Consider the following 25,468-nt stretch of genomic DNA (forward strand, 5'->3'; position numbering starts at 1 on the left):
TTTCCTAAGGTGTATCCTAACAACTCGATTTTGTCCTGGTTATATCCCCCAGGGTTGATATCAGGTTTCAACAGTTTTGCTGTTTCTCCCCTCATCTCTTTCTCATACACATCTCTCGAGACCTGGGTGATCTTAGATCCTGAATCAGCCATCATCCGTACCATATGCCCATTCACACTTACATTGGCATACGGCTGCTCACAATCATCCACATTATCCTCATTCGACACAACATTTATGGTATTGACAATAACATTCTGTGATGAAGGCGTAGGATCCTCATCTGACGATTTCTCTTCTTCTTCATCCTCATTGACATACAACACCTTTTTACTGTTGAACTGGCTCATCTTATCCTTTTTACAACAACGCGCAAAGTGCCCTCTTCTTTTGCAGTTTGCACAAATGGTTCTGCAACCTGGGCATACCACAGATGATGCAAAGTGTTTACTGCTTGCACAGCTGAAGCACAGTCTCTCCTCTTTTCTGTCTGCCTTTTGCAATCCTCCTTGTCTTCTTTTATCTTACATAATTACATTACTTGTCTGTTTGTTCTTTCCTCTTCTTTTACTTTTAGCGTCAACCACATTCAATACATCATTTCTAGTCTCTTTTGACTCATTAGAACCTCCCTTAGATAATTTAGCCACACAAGCCAAAGAATGTTCCACATGTCTCGCAATGTCCAAAACCTCACTGAGGTTGGGTTCATCCCTTAGCCATAACTCTTCACTAATTTTATTGGAATTGCAATGAGCCATAAATTGGTCATGGGTGTGCTCATCGAATGACTCTTGAAACGTGCCCGTCAGAGCAAGATGTCGCAACGCAGTTACATATTCCTCCACGGATTCTCCTCGATCTTGCACGCGTGTGCGGAAATTGAACCGCTCCAATATTGTGCTTGTCTTGGGATTAAAGTCCAATTTGAGTAGGGCTACATCAGATTCATTTGAAGTATCACCACTACCATCACCAGATGGCTGAGGAAGGGTTTCAAAAATCCGTTGCCCCTCATATCCCAAGAAATGTAACAATAAAGCGAGCTTCCTCTCATTAGAGTACGAATTTCCACCAGCCGCCTTGAGATAGTGCATAAAACCCTTGCGCCATTGAGCCCATAGAATCTTTGCTGAACCGGGAGTGGGCATGAATATTGGCGGGCCAGCTATAAAGCCGTTTGGGTTTGCTTTACGGATTTCAGAAATGGGCTCCTCAGCTAGGAACTGTGACCAATGTACACAATGCCTGTGCGGCTCTCCTATGTGATTGTGGCGGGGTGCCACTCAGGATATCACATATAAATGCAGCTTTGCCAAATTGCAATGTCTGAAATTGATTGTACCTCAATATCCTGAACAAAATGTTTGAAAAGAATTCTTCAAAGTCATAAAATGCTGCAGAATTACTTTGCTTTGGCTTTAAGGAAACTCTGGCTCTTTTGAAATAAACTTTTAAAAACCCTTTGATGCATATTAAATTGTGCATATACAGTTCATTTGCATTCCTGCTCAGTGCTCCCGCACCCCTTCACCAAGCCTTTCACCCCGCCCCTCCTTTATTCTTTCCTTCAGGCTTAGGTCAAGCATCAAGCGTAATTCGAATCACAATGGGGCGCTCCTGCGTCCAACTCGCCCATAATCGCGAGTGCGCCTCTATTACTGTGAGGTACGGTAAGGCCCGGGATACCTTCTCGGCTGACGCGCAACACTGTAGCGGGGACAGCTGTTCGCAGGGCTACCTGGAAATACGCTGGCGGCGCGCTGATCTGGGAGGACCTGGGGAGGGCTGGGAGCACTTACTTGGAAGGCAGACACAGGCGATCACGGTCCCACAGTGTCCGCTGCTACTCTTTGCGGAGCGGCGAGTGTGCTTTTAACTTCTGGGGGTCCCTTCTCTTTTCCCATCCATGTCACCATTGTTAGAAGGAGGGATACCGCACACCTTGGATTTATATTAGGCGTTGTATTAAGAGATAACAAAATGTAAGGACCCCCAGCGCAGCCAGAGATCCACAAACAACTCAAGAAAACACCAATTGACAAATTTGGAATGCTGATCAGTAAACAAGAACCTTATGACCACATTAGAACCCATGCGAGGGGAAGGTTCCACGTGACATCAATCAACTCAATGCAAGTCGCATTACAACACTTTATAAAGCAGAGTATTGTTGAAAGACACACATAGGGTGAGGAGGGGAATGTTGAGAGGGCAGCAAGTCATAAGTATTTGCCCACAATGTGGCACGAGAGTTTGCAATCCTGGACACTGATGCAGTTATTTTCTCCTGATTGTGGTTGCTTTTGAGGGCATCAGTAAAGGACACATGTGGGTGGACAGCGTAACTTTTTTCCAGAAGGCGGATGCAACCCCTTGGTTTTTTTTGAGGTTGGTAAGCTTACTCAAGCATTTGTATACCAGGATTTTACTCAGGTTGTCATGTTCCGAGTGCAGACGCTTACCCACAAGACCACAAGCACTTGTTTCCTATTGGGATTTTTGTTTTCCATAGAATATTTAATTACAGATTGCTGTGTTTAAAAGGGGAGCACCTTGTATACTTTGCCAGCATATTTATTGAAAGATTTCCTCTCTCAGGTTATTTTTCTGGTGTTCATTACTTTTTTTTAAACATCCAATGCTATTTTGTCTTGCACACTTTCTTCTAAGGAGAAGGTTAAATTGAACTACATATGTATATTTCACTTTGAAATATGCGGGCGCTTAACTGTGTATATTCTTGGATGCCAGCTTTTGATTTTCGCTATGGGGGCAGAAAGTACCTGGGCAGGTGTTATTCTTGCAGCCAATCATTTTTTACCCCTTTATGTGCTGCTTAATTGCGGGTAGTTGGGGTAGTACAATGTATCACAACAGTCACCAAGAGACCAGCCATAAAACAAGGCGCTTGTAACACGCTGCTTAATCAAAGTGTGTGATCCTCGGCAAATAATTTAATCAAAGAAGTGGTGCTGTGACCTATCTGTGCAGGATGGATTAACGAAGCACCACATCGGTACACCTCGGGTTCACGTGAGTGCCCATTTGGGATGTAAAACAAGAGGGAGAATAGGGGCAAAAATGGTTGTTTCTTTGATTTAATATTTTTTTTAAGGGTTGACTTGGAGTGTTGGTATAAAATTAGTTGTGGTTGCAGGGTTTGGAAAAGTGGATGTTTTTGAGGGAGTGATTGAACTGTTCTGTGTTGTAATTCTCTCGTATACATTTGTTATCTAGTTTGTTATTCTAGAGGTGTGAGGTGGTATCTTACCCTGCACGCTCAGGGTGAGGCTTGTCCTGATACCCTTTAATTTGCTTGTCTGGTTGGCTGGAGCCCTCACATGAAGGTGGGGTGGTAAATCCAACTGTAGATACCTTTCTGAAGTAGGCCTTGGCATTCTTTTGTATTAGCTGTGTGGGCGGAGCCCCTCACTTCGATTTTCTTGGTTAGGTAGAGTAGTAAAGAGGAAAGAGGAAACCGTTCTGTAGTAAAGAAGGCCGTAATTTTGGGATAAAGAGAGCAAGAGCAGCCATGCTGTCGTGGAAAGCATTGCGCCCCCCCCTATGCTCGAGTGGTGGGAATATCTCGGAAATATTGGCTGGTGAGTGTTTTTGATAAGAGGCTGTCTTTTGTGTAAGAGTGAGAAGTAGAATTTAAGTAAGAAGCTGAGTGAGGTAATTGCAGTATATACGAGTGCGGTGAGTGATTGTGGCGAGTAACTAAGAAACTGGGTAGGGGTAAGAAGGGCGTTGTTTAGGTGAAAATATTTCATGCTGCAGGTTTGGTTCCACCATTATTTCGATGAAATTACTTTTTGATTACTTGGACAGGAGAGTTGAAACTCCAATGAAACATTTGTGCCAGATGTTGCCTGGCTATAAGGCAACATTCTAAAATACCACAGGGAGTGGTTGTGGGGAAAGTAAGGGGAAATGATCAATTCTTGGACTATTGAGGGAACCTATCATTCAGAGATATTGGAGAATACCTTTTTAACTACAAAGCACAAGGACTCGAAGGTATAGAAGCGGTTAAACATCTTGAAATTATGGAGGATGTACAGAAAAGGTAGAAAAGGCCATGATGTTGAAATTGTGCAGGGAGGGCCGAAAAAGGAAGGAGAGGAAATTCCTTCTGCACCACCCCTATATGGGTTCTATCCTTTATCGCCTGCAGAGGGGTATGCAGACCCTGAGTTCGTACCACCATTTTACCCAGCAGCTACTCCAGTGGTTGCAAGACAGACACAGGTAACCCTTTCCATAATTTACAATTTCTAAGAACTGGGATTTTGAGGAAAGTGAAAGGGTAACTCCTTCAATGGTTAGGGCTGCCGAGAGGTTGAAAACAGCAAGCGGGAAGGGGATAATTCTCCTGACTGCTAGGTTAGCAAATAGATTAAGGGTGGAGGAGCGAGAAAGAGTGATGCCTGTAGTCAGAAGAGTGGATGAAGGACTGAAAATGAGAGAGGAAGAAGAGGTTAGGCCCTTTCCTGCTAGGAGAGAGGATAGGCTGCTAAAAGTGGTAGAGACACAAGAGCAGGGGAAAATGAAGTAAGCGCTAAGGCTAGCGGAGGAAGAGTTGGAATTGCTATGGCAACATAGAGATGAAGAGCGGGAGGAAGTGAGGAGACAGGTAAGGGATGTAGAAGAAGCAAGGTGGAGACATGTGCAGAATCCTGTTAGATTGGACAATTCGGTTATCAGATCAGTTGAGGTGGATATGGAGAACAGGGATGCAGCTACAGGTACAGGGGCTGAGCAGGGGGTACAGGAGATGGCACCCTGTGGTAGTGCTGATTATGCTTCCATGCCTGTAGAAGGGTCAGGGGATGTGGTAGCCAAAGTAGAACATGAATAGGGATGGGAATCAGAAGTCGAGCAGGGGGAGCAGGGTATAGCCACCATACACATCAATGCAAAATGATTTAGAGAACTACCAGTTGCCGCAAGTTTTAGGAATTCTGATATTTCCAAACCTCAACAACTCTGAAGACTCTGACCCAGCAGAGGAATGGGAATCCAATCTGAATTCAAGCTCCCAGAAGAATTGTAGAATTATTCACACGACATGCAGATAAAGAGCACAAAAGAGTTGAAACAGAAATGCAAAAAATTAAAAAAGAATTCCAAGAAATTGACTCATCGGAAGCACCAAAAAAAAAATTATAAGACAATGGACGCTATTGTAAAACATCACCAGGACGAGGTTAAGCTAAGGAAAACATGCTAAACCTCCAAGGAAGACAGAGACTATAGACAAGATAGAGTCTATGCATTTCAACAAAAATATGATGATAACAACAAACCATCATCACACCAGGAGCATCACCAACAAGCTTGGATGTGGACAGTGAAGGGGAAAACCCAACAATGTCCAATAGGAGCCAAACAACCAAATACCAACTAAAATGGGTTTTGTAGTGCAAATAAAAATATCAATGTGGCAACAGAGTAACAAACACGAAACTAGTGAAATTCCAAGACCCAGTAGAACAAGATATTTCAACTTCAAGGGCTTTACCAGAGGTTATAGTCGGGGAGGAAGGGAAAGAGAGAGGGGAAAGGGGGAACAAAATAGTAATGAGAACACACTTGGAATGCAGAAGGGAAGGCACCAAAATGAGATAAACCTGGTCCTTAACTTATCAGACAGACTACCGGATGAAACAGATATACAGGCACTCAATAAGGGATTATCATTCGCACCCAGTGTAGGTACAGACTATATCAATTTACAGATTGACACTTTCAAATTTGTAATAAAGCTGAAATGGATTTTCTTTCCACCACCTAGACCCACCAAAAGAAGAAGAGGCACTAGTACTGCCAATCAGTGACTTATACATTAAGAACATTATTGATACCAGAATGCTTCTATCTTTAGAAGACAATTTGGAAATACCAGAGACTGACACAATTGATCAATTAGGCATCCACAGCAGTGTACTAAAGGAAATCTAAGTGTATCCCCGTCATCCAACAAGGCAACTGGATAGACACCTTCCACGAGGCAATTACTAAAGTTATATAGAGTAAATTAGACAATGATTACCACACCCCTAAAAAAAACCTTAACAACCTGAAGACAAAAGAGCGACAAGCGATCGATAACCTAACATTGCACAGGAACATAATAATCAAGGAGGAAGACAAGGGGGAATATTATGGTCCCAAACAAATGTGATTACATCAAAATAGCGAATGAACACCTCACCACACCACCAAGATGTTGTAAAGAAGCCAGCAAAAGTTTTGTATAACCAAAAAAGTGATAGGTGGAAAGTTTTGAATTAATCTGAACCACTGGCATTACTCTGGGAAACCTTCCACACCACCGGTTTTTAGGCTGGCTGCGCCATTGCAAAAGGGGTCCAGCCATATGCAAATGAGTCAGGTGTTGCAACCAATGGGAGCAGCCCAGCCCGAACTGCTAGGCCAGGTCCCCTCTGCATGGAAACACAAACAACACCAGACATATTGCGGCCTTGTTGGGGATCATCAGTGAGGTGCAGCTTGGTTCCCTGGACTGCCCCTTTTGGGGTGGGACCAAGCCTGATTTGCATTTGGTCTTTCCCCTTCTATAATGGCTTCCAAGGTGACGAACAAAGGTCTGGAGGGTTGCCCAGAGCAATGGCAGAGGTTGAGATTAATTTGAAACCTTCCAGCCATCACCTCTTTGTTTTAGCAAAGGTTTTGTAACCAATACCGTACAATACTTTAAAACATTAGCATGCAAATGGGATGGCAAACAGTTGCTTAACGATGGTGAGAAATCATATTTAATAACAAATGAACCCAGAATACCTACAATGCATTCCTTCTCAAAATCCACAAGGAATACCCTGACCTCCCTGAAGTCAGTAATTGGTATTGGTTGGGCTACTGAAAACTTGTCCATATATATTGATAACATCATTAGACCAGAACTATACAAACTGGACTCCTACACAAGAGACACCATGCATGTGCTGGGAAACCTAGGCAGAATAGAATGGAAGGAACACTACCTGATGGTTACCATGGATGTGAACACCTTATATATGTCTGTAGACCATACATTGGCAATGAAAACCATAGACTATACCTATTAAAATATCTCAGCTTCATACTACCTCTTTGCAGAAATGCTAAAGGAACTGTTGGCTTTTGTTCTGAATAACAATGTTTTCTTGTTAAATGATACACTGTTCCAGCAGACTAAAGGCATAGCAATGGGCACATGTTTTGCGCCACCTATGGCAAACTTGTTTGTGGGGGAATTAAAAAAAGAAACATGCATTTGTACACCCTGCAATGTCTAAAAAAGTGCTTAACTCACAAAGGTATATTGATGACTTTTTTATTATATGGAATGGTAATGAAGAAGAACTGTACAATTTCTGTGAATACCTAAACCTGAATACCCTTGACCTTCAATTCACACTAGAAAAATGTGATACTGAAGTGACTTTCCTTGACCTGTATATCTATGTAGATGATGGGTCTATACAAATTATGGCCTTTCATAATAAAACAGAGTTGAACGCAAGACTACATGCAAACAGCTGCCATCTGACAAGTGCTATCCAAAACATCCCGATAGGAGATTTCAGCAGAGCCACGAGAAATTGCAGCTAAGACACAACATATCACCTAGAATATAAGCTCATAGACGATAGGCTTTTGACATGAGCATACCCCAAAAACTGTATCACAAAAACTTGAAGGAAGGTCATTGACAAACAACGCATTGAACTCCTAACACCCAAACATAAGGAAAACAAACATGGCAGGGACAAAGAGAGAATGATCACACAATTATCTGAGAACAACCAGGTGGTCCAGATGGAAAGACCAACCATAACCTATACTAAAGCCCCCACTTTGGGGACAAAGCTGAGTGCCAGTTTCATGGACATGACAGAGACAAACATCAGACTAGCATCCAAACTGGAGATCCAATTAAGGGCTTTTATAAATGCAGTAACTGTAGCATGTGCAGACATGCCTTGAATTACATCCACACCTACACCACTACTAATGGAAAGGGCATCACGCTACATGAGTTTATTCATTGTAGGACCACCTATGTAATATATATCATTGTGTGTTTATGCAACAAAATATGTGTGGGCAACACAACTTGCGAATTAAGACAAGGATCAGGGAACATCTCGGGAACCTGACATCACCGCAATGCAAAACTGCATTAGCGGAACACTGGGAGAAGGAACACCATTAAGACAAGAAGGGAGATCTCAAATTCTTTGGGATCAAACACATGTGACTGGACCCCACGATGGGCGATCAAGAAAAGACCCTTCACCAACAAGAAGCAAAAATTATATGTACTTTAAAAACAATCTCAGAAGGCCTGAACACTGACAATGAAATTCACCACTTTCTGTAATTTTGTAGAACTATCACTGGATGAGGAATAACGCAATGTAACATTATACAAACACTACCCAAGCCTTGAACATTAAGAAGGATTAAAACATCTTTTAACCAACATCATGACAATACAGCTACGAGTGACAACTAACAACCATAAACAACATAAGCTAATCAGCTGAGGCAGTGTGCCAAATGCATCAATTGATCCCGTGCAATGACACCTAGTAAAACCTGTGCAATTTCTAGCCGAGTCACTGCAGCCTGAGGACATTGTTCACAATTGTGCCATGTACGAGGGAGAAGAAGAGAGGGTGAATGTGAAAGAAGATGCTGTGGAGGAGGTGAGGTGACTTTTATTGATGGGTCTTCAACCATCAACCAGGAGATGGGAGAGAGGCATACAGGTGCAGTTATCGTGGGTCTTGGGGATGGGGAGTACCAGGTCAGACTGAAGAGATGATTGTCTTCTCATTACTCAGTAAGGGGGAGGCAGTCACTGTTTATTCTGACTACGCGTACGTCACCTCCACCGTCCATTCTGGGTTATCAAGATGCCAGAGAAAAGCGTTTAGAAGGAGTACCCCTGTCCAGCATTCTGCAATAATATGCCAAATAATTGAAGTGTTAACTTTGCAAGCATGGATAAATTCACTGCCAATACTAACCGCACTAGTGCAACAACTCCCGCAAATGATGCCGCAGACATGGTGGTGAAAGAAGCAGCATATTTAACTTTCACAGATTCACAGAAAATGGAAACCGTGTCCCAACAGGTACAGTTACCAGCGGCGTACACCGAAGACCCGGAGTGTCAGATAATAGAAATGCAAGCGTAAGCCACTAGAGAAGAACATGTGCTCTGGACGAAGAGAGCATGTGTTATCTCACCCACGGATTTGCTTTGGAGACAGGAGGTGACAGGGAAGGTAGAAATGCCTGTAGAGCTACTTCTCTTGGCTCTAGACCAACTACACTACCCGTTGCATACTTCTCGATGGCAAATCGCAGCAGCGCTCCAGGAGAGATGGTTTATCTCCAATTTACAAGAGCAGGTTAGTAGATTTGTAGGGAATTGTGTAGTGTGCAAGGAGTGTAATCCCTGATATACCATGAGGTTGGTGAAGGGGGTCTTGCCCAGGCCCTCTGGTCCATTCAAGGAGCTCCACATCAATTTCGTGGACATGATTATGAGGTGCAGTAACTTCAGATATTTAATTGCCTTTGCTTGTTCATTCTCCCAGTGGCTTGAGGTCGGTCTCTGCATACATCCTGATGCCAAATCGACAGTGATAATTCTGGTGAGAGAGGTGTTCCCGTGGTGGGAAATATTGGAGGTCTAAAATCCGATAATGGAATCCACTTCTTTAATGCTTTTTTCGCAGAAATCAGGTTGCTGTTCGGAATAAAGCATGGGTTGTGCTTGGTTTACCACCTGCAGGCCAACGGGATTTTGTGTAGAGGCTCAATGGGGTCCATAAGGCCCACTTAGCTAAACTATGTACCAAATTAAACGAGTCCTAGCACTATTGTCTCTCACTGGCATTATTTTAACTATGAAACCAGCGAGGGAAGGACTACCACTTGAGCCCTCATAAAATCGTCACGGCGCACAGGTTACACACACCTCTCTCACTTTCATGCATGTTATCAGAAGCATACAAGACTGCGGTGATCCTAGGAGAGGAGTTTAGGGAGTACCTTAGGGTTTTAATGAAAATTGTTAAGATTATATCTTCACAGGCTGTGTCTTCTCACCAACAGACAATAGGAGAAAATAGCAAGACTACCGACTATCAGCTCAAGACAGAGCTTCTCGGGGACTGCATCTACATCTGCACTTTCGTGTGTCATTTGAATGACAAGCTTTTCCATGGGGCACCCCAAGTAATCTATGTGACTCTGACTGCCGTGAAGGTGGAGGGCAACAAACATTTGATTCATATTAGTCATACTTGAAGGGATACCGGCATCTCCACTGGCACAGGATTAGGAGAATGCCCAAATGTTAAGTACGCCCTAAAGATTCTCTGTTCATTTCAGTGCAAAGGGGGTGCGAATACTGTTCTGGAATTTAAATAAATTTGTCTAGAAATAAGAGATGATTAGATTTGTAAATTTTGTGAAAATCAATATTTTTAGGCTGAAATGGTCTTTATGTCATCATGTCTGAAGATGACAACGAGTGCAAATACAGAACATTTTCATTTGTCTAGTTTTACGAGGAGAAATGTTAAGAGTAAAAAGAAATATTAACAATGTTCTCTTTGATTATGATGATGATGAATTAGATCCAAGAATAAATGCACATGTTTTTGCAGTGGATAATGTACGGTATAGCCATATGAGGAAGGTGGGGAGAGTGAGATCTGTAGAATATTGCTACATCAGCTCTGTCATGGCCCATGATTCTGGCATTTCCAGGGTATTTATCCCGAGTGAGGTAGAAGTAGCAGATGTGCTATGTCTAGTGCACCTGGCCCTGTGCAGGGTTTGAGGGCAGTTTAAAGGGCATTCAATTACAGCATTAATCCTATCAATTGAGGAAAATTGTTCAGTTGCCGACTGGGCAGAGCAGAAAAAATAAGCTGTGTCCAAAGAGCCCAATTAACTTGGAAGGGGCTATTTTTTCTAAGAATCGATGGGAGCAAGAGGTGAAGAGTTGCAGAGCTGGATTAATTAGGGGATTCTCGGAAGAATGGGCGACGCAAATAAATCAAGAGTGTGGGACAGTTTCGAGAACTCATTTGCAGTATCTGAGGTGGCTCAAGGAGCCAGAATATCCTGTCAAGATACAGACATGTACCAATTTTTTCTGTGTTTAAAGGGTGGTGGCGGGGTGCCCATTGGCACAAATGGGAACTGCAGCTGCGCGCTTAACATCACAGATCTAGCTGAAGGTACGGCTGCTCTTCTTAATACTTTTTGGACCTGTGGACAGTATGGCGAGAAAGGATACCTATGGGCCAATGCAATTTTCTTGGAAGCAAGACAATGCAGCGCAACACAGATTTGAATCTCAATGCCATGCTTAGAAACCACTCATTAGTATTAAGCGTGTTATAAAAGAACTATTATAATTATAATCATGCATGTTCACAGTTCCGTCCAGCATGGCAAGATGTGTGCAGTCACTCTACCATTCATTTGCCCATTCTCATATTCCCAGAGGAACAACTGGTTCTAGCCCATCCAAAGCTCAAAGTTACATCTGTGCTCCCTTTGTCCTCTGTGCCCCTTGCGTCCTTTTCATCATCCTATATGGACAAATCAAAGACTATGCTTGACGGCAAAAATCATAAACAATTGTAATGTAGAATCAAGCATCATCACCGACTTTAGCGGATATTCCCGATGGATATCGGCTCTTTAGCCACACTGAGACATTCTTCGCCTCCCTCCGGCTCCTGGTGCCCAAGCAGTGGCTAATGCCAAATGGCATCAGGTAACCAGGTGTAAAGTGTTACTCTTCATGAACACTTCCGAGTCAGCGTTCAGTGCCATTACGGAAGAATCAAGGGCACTCAGGCTTATGACTTTGCAAAACCAGTATATACTCGACCTCATCACAGCAATGGAGGGTGGAGTATCACGGAAAATCAGGAGTACCTGTTGCACGTTTGTTACTCCCAATGATGCTGAGAACGGTAGCTTCACAGAAACTATTGCTGCCTTGCATATACTGAAAGTGATCATGGAGACTAAGGCTGGGATCACCAATGATTCAAGGAGAAATTCTGTGTTCTCTTGCGTACCTTCTTGATTGAACCTCACTGTGACGATTGTGTAACCAATTTTTGTCTTTTTTCTCATTCTTTTATGTTCCTGTCCAATGCTCTTATAATGTTGCTCTACCCAGGTACAAATAGCTTTTGTCATGATGACTGTAACCCTGTCCAAGGCTAGGGTCACCACTGCTTCATCCCATATGGATACTCAAATTGAAGTTGTCTTGTATCCTCCACCAAATTGGCATGACTGTGTAGAGCAGTGGGTAGATTGTGGGAATGGTGGGGGTAGGAATTGGGTTTGTTCGGTGGAGGAGTATGCCTAGATTGCGACTGATATAATGGATGGTCGTGGGGTCGTTTCTGCAAAGACTGGAGGGGCGTATCTGTAATTCCGCCCTCTATATGGCTGTGAAATTAGCACAGAGCACCCCAGCCAAGGCTCTCCATTTGGTAATGATGGACGAGCAGCCAGGCTTAAGCTCTCAGGAGTTGATGCAGGCTGGTTCTTAAGTACAGTGATTCCCCATGCCCCCACAAAGGAATGTCCACACACAATGCTAGGTGATAATACAGTTTCTTTATATAAAATAAGGTTCAGTAAAATATATACATATAAATACTAACACTGTGTACTTTGGTAGTTCTCTTCAGAAATGGCAACACTATATACACATTGTGTGGTACCACACTTGACATACATTCTGCAAGAATGCGCCAACTGATGAGAGTTTTAAACCGGCATGCGATTTCTTAAGTAAGGTTTTATAGATCAAGGAAGAAAGGCAGTTTAGTTTCAGAACACAGGCAGTATACTTTCATGAGACTCAAATACTAATACTGTGTGAGGATTCTCCCAATCTGGCCAACCTGTAATGGTAAATGTTATGATGTGCTTGGAAGTGTATGCAGAATCATGTGATGTAAAGCGGAATGTTAGGGTGTGAATGAGAGAATGTTTGTGGTGAGGGTTCTAAGCCCAGGCAGTTGGAGGTCCCCTGCCTCGGTGATGGGAGCCAGTGTCTGTGCCTTGTAACTGTCTCATGCTTAGTTAACCTGAAATAACCTAAGAAGATGTAATAAAGCTTAAAGGAACTTAACTGCAGTCTATGTTCAATAATCCTCTGCTTTCTGTTTACAGGTTCTACCACCTCAATGTACCTGAGATGCCACAGGAGAACAGGATCCAAGATAACTCTGGGAACCCTGGACGACTACTGAGGCTGGAAGATGTTCTTCCTTGTCACAGTACCTTTGGTGCCTTGGCAGCCAAAGTAGCACAGTTTCCTGGCTTTACTCAATAGGTCCCCTGAAGGCTGGACCCTATGCAAGAAGGAGTCACTGGGCTGTCGAGGCCAAGCAAAAAGAAGGGACCAAGTCCTCTCAAAAAGTCAGCAGTTTTGGTCTTCGCGGTGGTCTCTGTTGGACGGTTGCTACTCCGCCTGTGGAGGTCCTAGGAAGGCGAAACTTGCTGTGGACTCAGAAAAGGCTTGGTTGATTAAATTTAAGACCCATTTGAACATTGGGAGACTTTTGGCGGAGACAGTACCATTCCTGAAGTAGGTGTCAGGTTTCAGGGTTTCGCAGTTCACAGTCTTTTGGATCTTCAGTGCTGCAGCTGCAGCATGGAACTCTAGATGGCTTCTGGCAACCTGGGCTCGACCAATGGACTGGATCACAGACCCTCACCAAGGCTGGACCCTCAGTCTGTCTTCTGCTGATTTTGGTGGCAGGAAACCCACCGGCAGACCTTCCTCTGCAGACAGCAAACTGGAATCTTCTTTGGTGGGAAAAGTGGTCAGACATCGTGTGAGGGATGTCTTTTGAAGTATTTTTTGATCCGGTGGAACTTCTGCAGCTTTGGGAGTCAATCAGCACTATTTCAGGGTACCCCCTCTTCTGGGTGGAAGACAGCAATCTTTCTTCCAGTGGTCACAAACACTCTTCTGTGCCCTGAGTGACACAACTGGACTTCTTCATCTCAAGAGGTCCAAGCACTCCTCTTCTGGACTCACGAAGACACCTTCTCCGGACAGCAAGCACACAGGACCGGCTTCCAGGACACTTCTGATGAAGAGTAGCAGGTGAACAATAGTCCCTTGTAGCTCAGGCAGAGATCTCCTATCCAGGTCCTTTCTTGATTCTGTCCTTGGGTCAGCTCAGCAGCCTTCGGATTCCTTGGAAAAAGGCAGCTGCATACTCCTTCCTCCGACTGGACCCAGGATTCAAGCTTCAGATTTCAGCTTCAGCTTTCAAACAGCATCAGTTTCAAGATTCAGCTTCAGTTTCAGTGAGGGCTGCCCAGGCATTGTGTCACACACACCAAAACCAGACACCCATAACACAGAATGTGAGTTGACTTCAGACTCCATTCATACAGGTCCCACCTCAAAGGTGTACCCACAACACACAGTCCCTGGGAAGGCTTTAGTCAGTCTCACAGGAGGCAGCTCCAGAGCCATATATGTTCTTCCATCCAACAGTCAGTAACAGTGAATGGACAGAGTCAGGGCTTCCCAGGACTTTGGTACACAATGGAGGACACCCTGAGACACTGCCAAATCAGCACATAGCTGCCAACAGCCCATACCCTGCTCTGTGGACATCACACAGGTGCCCAAAAACACACATAAGGGGTACAAGAGTGTATCGCCACCCACAGGTGCCATAAGAGTATCCTATGGGTGTTGTTCGCCAAAAGGAAAAATGAAGAGCTGCCCTGCCAGAGGTCCAGCCTGGACCTCAGAGGCAGAAAACATACACAGAGAAGTGGTAGGACAAGCACTAGGAGGCCCTGTCCCTCAAAAAGGCCTTTCCAGCATCACATGTGCCCCCGCCCCCAGACTGAGGTTAGGGTGACTGATCACCTATGAGCTTGTTACCCTCATCCAGATGGTCAACATACCTTCTGGAAAGTACATCTGCAGTGTCATGAGTCTTCCCTGACCTATGCTCAATTGTGAAGTCTAGCCCTTGCAGGCTAATTGACCACCTGAACAGTTTGGGGGTTTCACCCTTCATCTGCATAAGCCACTTTAAGGGCGTATGGTCAGTTTGGACCTTGAAGCCAGACCCAGTAACATACGTTCTAAAACACTGTTGTGCCCACATTTTACTAAAGCACTCCTTTTCAACACTGGCCCACTTAGGTTATCTACCCTTAAATTGCCTACTGATGAAAATAATAGGGTGCTCTCACCTTTTGTCATATAACTGAGACAGGACAGCTCCAATTCCTGAGTCACTGGCATCAGTTGCCACAATAAAAAGTTTGCTGTAGTCAGGGGCACATAAGACAGGTGCACTGCACAGAGCTTCCTTCAAGCGATCAATGGCCCTTTAACAGTCATCACTCCAATGAAACTTCATAGGCTGTGTGGGTGATGTTAGAGCTGCCAGACGGGTAGCTATGGTGCCATAGACTGCCATGGAGTTTCAGTAGTACCTAGCGAGGCCCAAAAAATCTCTCACCTGGGCTTGAGTAGAGGGCATCTCGCAGTCCTGTACAGCTTGTACTTTACAAGGGAGAGGTTAGATTTTACCTCCTCCTACCTAATGACCAAGGTAGGCAACCTTCCCCTGTGCTACCTGGCACTTGGTTGCCTTGATAGTGAACATGGACCTTTTCATGGCCAGCAGCACCTTATCAAAATGTGTCAAATGATCTTCCCAGGTGGAAATGTAGACAGCAATGTCGTCCAGGTAGGCCACACAGAAGGCCCCCAGTCCACTGAGAGCATGATTAACTAACCTTTGGAAGGTGGCAGGAGCATTCTTCAACCCAAAAGATCACACAGAACTTATAAAACCCTTCTGGTACCTGGAAAGTCGTTTTCTCCTTGTCCTGGTCAGTCAGAGCTATTTCCCAATAGCCTGATGTGAGGTCAAAGGTGTTCACAAACTTGGCAGCACATATCTTTGTCCACAAGCTCATCAGCCCTGAGCTATGGGTGTGTATCAGTCTTTGTGACTACATTGCCTCCTCTGTAGTCCACGCAGAACCTCCAATCCTTGGTACCTGCCTGGGAACTTGCCTTGGGAATAAGGACCACTGGGCTGGTCCACGGGTTGGTTTAGGGTTCTATGACACCCAGGTCCAACATCTTGGAGGCCCCTGCCTGGATGTGATTCGCAACAGTGTCCAACATCATGTAGCATCTGCTTTTGACAGGTACACTGTGTGAGATAGGCATGGTATCAAGAGATGACACAGACATCAAATGTACCAGTTTCAAAAACCTTTATTAAAGTATCAAGATGGATGTAAAACCTAGTTTGCACTATAACTATGGTGGGATCACCCTACCTAAATAACCTACGGAACGTCAGTGTCTAAAAGTCCAAAACCAAAAGTCTGTCTGTGTCATAATCTATGCTTGCCCTCATATTCAAGACCTTAATGTAGTTTAGGGACATTCTAACTCAAAATAGTGTTTTAAAGTAAAAGACTGGAGCTATTTCTAACTCCCATTTCCACATTCAGTATACAGTTCAAAGGGAAAATGTTCTCAAGAGGCTTGAGCTCCCATTCCCCAAGCTTCAAGTTCTGAAGCACAATGAATACAGTTCCAAGAGAGCACAGGGCTCTTCCAAAGCCAAGTTCCAAGGGCGCTCAGCGCTCTTCACTAAGCTTCCTGCCTTGGTTCATAACACAAATGTCAAAGGGCTCAGAGGTTCCCGTCCCCAAGCTTTAGCCTTCTTCTGGTTGGGCTGGGATCTCCCTGGTCGAGGCACACTTAATGAGCCACACGGACCACCCATTACAGGTCACGCAACCAGTAGTCCTTGCCCCACCTCCTGCCACCTTGCAATTCTTTAAAGGAGAGTTCCGGGACTTTTTTTTTATTGTCCCTACGGTTCGGCCATGTGTTTTTAAGCATAACTCGGTAGATCGTGGAAAACTTTCCTATGGACCTTACCCGACTTTTCGTCCATTAACGCACTCGAAATCAGCCGCCATTTTATGATAATCCTATCACTTGCCGCATCGCCCTGGCTCACCTGCTTTTGCGGCACTAAATCAAATCCCCCGCCCCCGAGGCTGACATCAGCAGACGCGTACCGCCCATTTCCCAACGCCAAAGCACGTTTCGTGTCAACAATCGCTGCGCCTCAGCTAATGAAGTGTCGCCATGGAAACGGCAGGACGCCTCTTTCCTCAATAAGTATAAACACACCGTTTCACAACACACAGCAGCAGATTTTCGATTCCATTACTCTCGCTGTGTTACTTTGAGTATTCTGTGACTCGTTTCTGTGCTCTGGTCAAATACCTTCGTTGATTGTAGCCCGTGTGAACAGATACCAGTACCACCGCTATAAATTATTTTACTTTCTTTACCACACAATGGCTACAATAATGCCGTATATGTACGAGCCCGAGTACACCGAGGAAGAACTACTGGAAAGGCAATCATGCGAAAACGATGGGGATTCGGACGGCAGTTGGGAGGACCAGTCAACGGATGAAGAGCCTGGACCATGTCGCATGGACGGCGTCTCCACCTGGTGCACGTGCAATCGTTGCGAGCTAATGCCAACTGAGGAGGAGAACTGCTGCTGCCGTGAAAATTCCGGGTGCTTGGCCTACATTTCGGAAGGCGAGCCAAGTCCGCAATGCATCACCGAGCTGCCAGAGTTCAGGGAAGCCTGCCTCTCACGGACAGTGTTGAGGATGATGATGGTGCTTATGCACGAACTTTGCGGCACTGTTCGTCCGCGTAATCCGAGTAACGAGTAAGTATACTCTGGTTGTGATGTCAGTGATGCCACTACTATTTCATGGTCGTCTCCCACATATAAAACTACATCTACATATCATTCGAATGCATGTAAATTGGTTCCATGTTGTGCATTTTCTAGATAGAATTTTTTTCAAAGCAGAATGACATTTTTGTACCTGAATCGACAGTGATAAGAAAGTTGTCATTTTAATACAGTTTGCATCTTTCATTTTCACAGGTGGTACAGGCTGGTGGCCTATCGTTGCTTCACTTGGTGGCTTCACGGGAGGCTCGGACACCGCGTTCGGAGAGTAATACCTGCCTGTGCGGTACTTGCCATTAGACAACATTTCCCCAGCGACAGTGGACAATACCGCGGCTTTTCCCGGGATGTGCTGCAACCGCAACTTTACAATGTGTAATGTTTATTATTTATGTTCAATTGAAATTAAGATCTAAAATAAAACCCAACATATATTTTAACAATGGTTGTTTTGATTTTTTAAATGAATCTAGTGTGTCTCCATTGAATAGTCTTCCTGTGCCTTGTCTTGTCACACCACATGTCTCCGGCCAGCATCCTCCCTCACGCTGGCCGCCCACCTTCAATCCACATAACCGTTGAACCCATATGCAGCAGACATACATATGTTATTTTGCGGGTTGGCATCAAGCCTCCCGGCCTTGCCTCCTCCCCCAAAAATACTTACCACACCACTTTGTTCAGGGTCTCCAGGGTGAACTGCACCCATATATTCTCCTGGGAGGCTGAGGTATTTATAAACTCACCCCCCTGCCTTCCATGTACTAGATCCTGCAGCCTGCCTCTTACATGCAGTTAGATGGCCTCTCCTTGGTGAGGCCCTACGGCAAACGAGTCTTGTCTGCACGACCACCGCCCGCACCGGGGTACTTGCGCTGGCAAGTGGAGCTGTCAGGGAGCGATAAAGGCCAAGAGGTGCCAAAGACCATGTACACTTCAAAGTGGTCTATAGAGCATGGGTTGTTGTTCCCATGTCTACCGCCAGACCCCGTGTCTCCTGCCAAGCATCTCCCCTCACGCTGGACGGCCCCCTGCAATCCACATAAGTGTGTCTCCATTCACGAGTCTTCCTGTGTCTTGTCTGCACGACCACCGCCCCAATCCACCCCCCGCCCTATCAAAGGCAGTTCGCACCGGGGTACTTGTGCTGGCAAGTGGAGCTGTCAGGGAGCGATAAAGGCCAAGAGGTGCCAAAGACCATGTACACTTCAAAGTGGTCTATAGAGCATGGGTTGTTGTTCCCATGTCTACCGCCAGACCCCGTGTCTCCTGCCAAGCATCTCCCCTCACGCTGGACGGCCCCCTGCAATCCACATAAGTGTGTCTCCATTCACGAGTCTTCCTGTGTCTTGTCTGCACGACCACCGCCCCAATCCACCCCCCGCCCTATCAAAGGCAGTTCGCACCGGGGTACTTGTGCTGGCAAGTGGAGCTGTCAGGGAGCGATAAAGGCCAAGAGGTGCCAAAGACCATGTACACTTCAAAGTGGTCTATAGAGCATGGGTTGTTGTTCCCATGTCTACCGCCAGACCCCGTGTCTCCTGCCAAGCATCTCCCCTCACGCGGGACGCCCCCATGCAAACCGCATAATGCCACGACATATACACGTCATTCATTCACAAACACACCCCTGTTTCGAATTCTTTATAACCCACTTCATATTTCTAATGAGAACTTCTTTGCGCTTTGCTAGTCAACCCGTGAAGGTGCTGGTTGTCTGCTCTTCGTCTCTGTGAACTTCCGTGACCACTTTGAGCAAACTCATCAGTTTGCAACCTGTGAACTGCTCCCTGTTCTACGACAAGAAACTACTCTGATCCCTGCATCTAACTGTTTGCTCGTCAAGGTAAGGCCATGTACCATACTCATTTTGCGTCCAATTTCTTTTCGTTCAAGACAGTACATGCAAGGAACTAGTCACATGTTCTGAGTTTAGTGAAATTATTTTTGTATTTTTTTAAAGTTATTCAAATACTTATCCGCATGTGAATAACGTGTATAGTTCCAAGAACCAAAACATACCTTGCATTGAACCTTTTATGTATTTAATTTTTTAACACAATGGTATTCATAGAGAATTGTTGATCTTTACTTTTCAGAACTTTCCACAATGCCTGCCTGTTCCATTGGCGGTTGTCCTTCGAAGACCCATAATAAATCTGAAGGTACTATAATGCATGTTTTCCCTAAGACAATAGATCAGATAAGAGAATGGGTCCGATATTGCGGATATCCACCCTCTGAGCTTGAAAGTAGAGTCCTAGAAGTCTTTGCGGACAAGAGGGGTGATCGATACCGCATCTGCAGCAGGCACTTTACCTCTGACATGTACTCCACATCATTGCTAATAAAGAAGAACACACCGCGAGCGAGGCGAAAATTGCTCTCAACCGCTATTCCCACTCTATTCGTCCACATCCCTCCACTGGTGAGTCAAGTTTACGTATTTATCTCTCGGCCTTGCGGTAGTGTGTAGCATTAGCTAACAATAATTTCCCCATTTATGTATCCACTCAATATGAAGGCGGAAGATTCTCCATCCGTGTCGTTATTGCAGTCATCAGCCACTTCAAGCGCCTATCGGGTAATCTTACTTGGCTATTCTGCCACTGACTTGTTTTAGGCATGTAAATCAATAGTTTTAATTTATCGTGTAATTATTTTACCTAATGGTACACCCTTGTACTCGTCCTCTAGTCTTTGCTTTCAGTTATAATTATTGTTATCCAAAATAATTCAAGTACTGTCTTTCAGGGAGATGCTGAGGAGTCCAACGTATTGACGACTACCGTTGATGTCACTCAGATGCTCGAGGTACGTTTCAGGACAGTTCCATCGATGGAGATCATCAGATCTTGCATTCTTGTAGCGTGATTGTTACACACAATGTTTCTTTTGTTTTTAGCCATTGATATGTCCTTCTGTCGTCGCCCTCCTATGTGTCTTCTTTTTTCAATATTGTGTTCATTACTAATGAAAGTCCTATGTTTCAGGGAGTCGATGGAGCATTAGTCCAAGAAGAAGGGGGAGCGTGCAGTTACGGGTCGGCGCAACAGCTTGCAGAAGTGTGCACCGCAGTCACATCGTCCCTTGATGTTCTTATGCATTTCGAGGTATGGATACTGACAGCTCGATCAAGCGAGATCATATGACTTGATTACATCCGCTATACTTCCTTCTTTATTAACGCAAGTACTATGTTTCAGGGAGATGACGGAGCTTCTTCTACAAGAACATCACCCCTAGTAGTTGATGCAGATTTCTGGGTGGTGACACTTCCAACGATCGAGCAAATCGAATCATATTTAGATATCCATTATTTATTTTAGACAACTGATCATTTGTGCAGGTCTATTTAGATGAGCCGTTGACGCCTGCACAAACTTTATGTTCTTTTTATCAAAATAGAAAACCATACTAATGCAATTACTGTGTTTCAGGGAGTCACTGAAGCATCATCTTCAATAATATCATCAATGGAAGTCTATGAGGAGCCCGAGGTATGGATCTTGACAGTTCCATCTAACTAGATCAACAATGCGTGAATAATTGTCGTTTGAATGTTCTACACAAAGCGTTCATTCGTGTTTTGCTATTGAGATGTACGTGGGTATTGGTCCCCAAGTACATTTTGTGTTTTCGATATTATTATACATACTAATGAAAGTTCTATGTTTCAGGGAGTCGATGGAGCGTCAGTGCGTGATGGATGTGCTTATCAGGAAAACATAGTCGTTGCAGCGCAAGAGGAAGTGGAGACATATACACACGAGTCGGAGCAACAGCGTCCTGATGTTGAAGTTCGAGGCAAGAAAGTTTCAAAGAAAAGAAAGCAAAAGAAGGTTAGTGTCCTGGTCACTATATTATGTTGTTTTTCACTGTTAATAGTTCAATACTGTAAGTTGTGTTTAAACTGAAAACCCCTTTTCCAATCTGTCCTCTAGTTGCGAGTGGGTGTACGAACTAGATCTACACAGACAGTGAAGCGAACGAGAGATGTTGCTTGTCAAACCTTTTGGCAGGGACTTGAGACTGGAGAAGCATCGTGCCAATGGGAAGAATATGAAGTGATTGACAACGGAGCTATACCACCACCAGCCATTGATAGTGAATGTCCTCCTGGTAGTTCGGATGCAGTCGGAGATCAATTCACAGAATCCACACCCGTAAAAACTAAGACCGCGAGAAAGTTGAAGAAATTGTTTTATTCACCCATCGCCGGAGAAGGAACAGATGTTGCAATGGAAGAGAATGAAGTAGGCGACAATGAAACACCATCAATATCACTGAACATAGCGGAAGACGATATCAGAGATTCTACCTTTCATGTGAGTGACATGTCCTCAACGTTACAGGCCGAACCAGCTGGGATGCAGAGTGACAGTATAAGGAAAGAGGCCAAATTCATTGCATTCGATAGTTGTTTGATTGATATTATTATTCGGATGAAATGTGGGCATTTGGTTGGTGGGGAAGTATGTGGGGAGCCATTGATTAATGTGACTCGTGCAATTCGAGGCACTAACCTTAAAATACATGCCACCTGTACAAAATATCATCCTTTCACATGGTCTGCACAACCTATGCTGGGACAACTGCCAGCAGGCAATCTACTTTGTGCAGCGGCTGCACTTTTTAGTGGTTCAAGTTTTAAAAAATTAGAGTCGTTCTTTCAGTTTGTGGGAATCCATTTCATTGCGAAAACTCAGTTCTACAAATACCAAACCGATTATCTATTTCCAGCCATTAGCGAAGCTTGGAGAATGGAAAAAATGTCTATTGATAGTACATTCGCGGGCAAACGGTTCAGGCTAGCCGGTGATGGACAGTGCGACAGCCCAGGATTTTCAGCCAAGTACTGCACCTACCACTTTCAGAACATGGAAAGTAAGAAAATTGTGAGTTCGGTGGTCGTGCAGGTGTCACAAAGTACATCCTCAGTGGCCATGGAGAAAGTTGGCTTTGTAGCATCATTGCAAGAACTACAATCGCGGGGAATGGTGATCGACCTGATAGCCACGGACAGACACGTTTCAATTGCCAAGACAATGAGAGAACAGTACAAAAATATAAATCACCAATTTGACGTTTGGCATCTTGCAAAATCAATCAATAAAAAATTGTCGGCTGCAGGTAAAAAAAAAGAATTGCAAGGTATTTCACAGTGGTCCAAGTCAATCAGCAACCATCTTTGGTGGAGCTCAAAAACATGTGGAGGGTCGTTGGAAATTCTACTGGAAAAATGGCGGTCAGTAATGCCACACTGTACAAATGTTCACCGATGGAACACGAACCAACATTTCCACAATTGTGAACATGGCCATTTGTCCACAGAGGAGGCACGGAAGAAGAAGTGGTTGATTCCTTCATCACCCACTCACAAAGCCATTGAAAAGATTGTATTTGATAAAACTATAACAAAAGCTTTGAGGGGACTCACGGAATTCTGCCACACAGGAGATTTGGAGGTGTTCCACAATATGTGCCTAAAGTACAGGCCAAAACGATTGCATTTTGGCATGGAGGGCATGATAAATCGGACTCTTTTAGCGGTCTTGGCACATAACCATAATGTTGGCCGTCAACAAAGTAGGACGACCGGAACTTTAGGGACGCTTCGCTACAATAAGGCCTTCACTAAAAGAAGTAAACAATGGGTGATCAAACCAGTGTTTGAGGATATGCAATATGAGTTTATTGAGAAACTTATTGTTGACGTCCTAGATAGGCACATAAATGGAGCTGTGAACGAACCTGTGCAGGGGACAACTGCATTGCCACCCAACATTGCATCTGTTCCATGTCCACCTAAAGAAGAACTCATTGAGAAATACACATCACGGTTTAAATGATTGTAATTTGATTGTCTGTTCTCTCAAGTCTCCTCATGTCGCAGGCCCATTGAATATGTGTATCTATGTATTGTGTAAATAAAAGTGATTGCTCAGTGTACATGCAATGTGTCTCTCCACCCTTGCCCCTCCCTTCACCGTGCAGTAGTGCGAACCACCCGGGTGTCACCTGTGACTTTGCTCTGGAGTCTCCTCATGTCGCAGGCCCATTGAATATGTGTATCTATGTATTGTGTAAATAAAAGTGATTGCTCAGTGTACATGCAATGTGTCTCTCCACCCTTGCCCCTCCCTTCACCGTGCAGTAGTGCGAACCACCAGGGTGTCACCTGTGACTTTGCTCTGGAGTCTCCTCATGTCGCAGGCCCATTGAATATGTGTATCTATGTATTGTGTAAATAAAAGTGATTGCTCAGTGTACATGCAATGTGTCTCTCCACCCTTGTTCATTTGCGCATTAAATTAAACCAAACAGTAATATAAATCATTTTTCAATAAATATAGAATCTCTCCGTATTTATGGTTCTGTGTGGCTGCAAAGCACGCAGACAAAATGCAAAGATGGAGTGTAAATTTCAAGTCCTGTGAGAATGCCTTACACTGAATGTAGCTAACTTGGAATGTGTGCTCGTTCGAAGTGAAGGTCAGCTGCTTTGATTTTTTCTCGGGTGCCAGAATGGCCCACGACTCAGAATAAGGTTCTATTGTATTTTGACCTTGACAGGCCTGGACCACGTAAGAAACGATAATGAATATAATTTCAGAAACGAAAGCCATTTCATGTTCGTTCATTAGAAGAAATAACGTCGGCATAGAAGGAGTGGTATTTCGGGGCTGCCCTACGCACAGACGCAATGGAAAATGCAAATATAATGTAAGTAACTCTTTAGATGAGTTTATACCGCAATTTAATTACTATACAGTTGCTTTAAAGACGGGTTAAGTTGTACTTGTTCGTTCTATGTGGCATGTTGTTTTGTACCGCGCACTATCTTGGGGAGAACCGTCTACTTGGCCCCCTTCCCGCCCCTACCTGCAAGGCTAAAAACCTCGGGGTCATCTTCGACTCCACACTCTCCTTCTCTCCTCATATATCTGACGTCTCTAAGAAGTCACACTACCAGCTGCACCTCCTCAGAGGTATTCTTCCCTTCCTCTCCTTCCCCCAGAAGCTCACTGTCTCCCGAGCCCTGGTTCTCTCTAGGCTGGACTACTGTAACAGCCTCTATCTTAATCTGCCTGCCTCCACTCTCCGCCCTCTGCAACTTATCCAGAACAGAACTGCGAGACTTGTCCTTGGCCTCAAGCGGGCCCTTTTTATTTATTATTTATTATTTATTATTTTATTACGCTACTTACCTTGTACTGCACTTCCCCCCCACCTCCTCTCCTTGCACTTTCTCCTTTTCCCCTTACCTCTGCACTTGCGCGATCTGAATGACACCTGGCCTAGTAGGATCGTTTGTCTGTCTTCCCCTTGTTCCCCTCCCTCCCTGCCTCGTCGCGCCTTGAAACACTTGTGTATAGGCGCGTTACAAATACCATATCATATCATACTTTTACGGAAGCACCTCAAAACCTTTTCTTCTGCTTTCTCTCTCCCTCTCCCCTGCTACAACTGGTCCACTGTCTGCGATCTCGGTCCTGGGCCCTTCCACTCTCCACCTGCACTCCCTGTCAACCCCTGCACTGGGGGACTGTCTCAGTATCCTACAGCCCCCCTTGACGTTTAAAACCCAGTTG

This window comes from Ambystoma mexicanum, chromosome 2q (genome assembly GCF_040938575.1).
Source record: "Ambystoma mexicanum isolate Mex_15411 chromosome 2q, UKY_AmexF1_1, whole genome shotgun sequence".
Lineage (NCBI taxonomy): Eukaryota > Metazoa > Chordata > Amphibia > Caudata > Ambystomatidae > Ambystoma > Ambystoma mexicanum.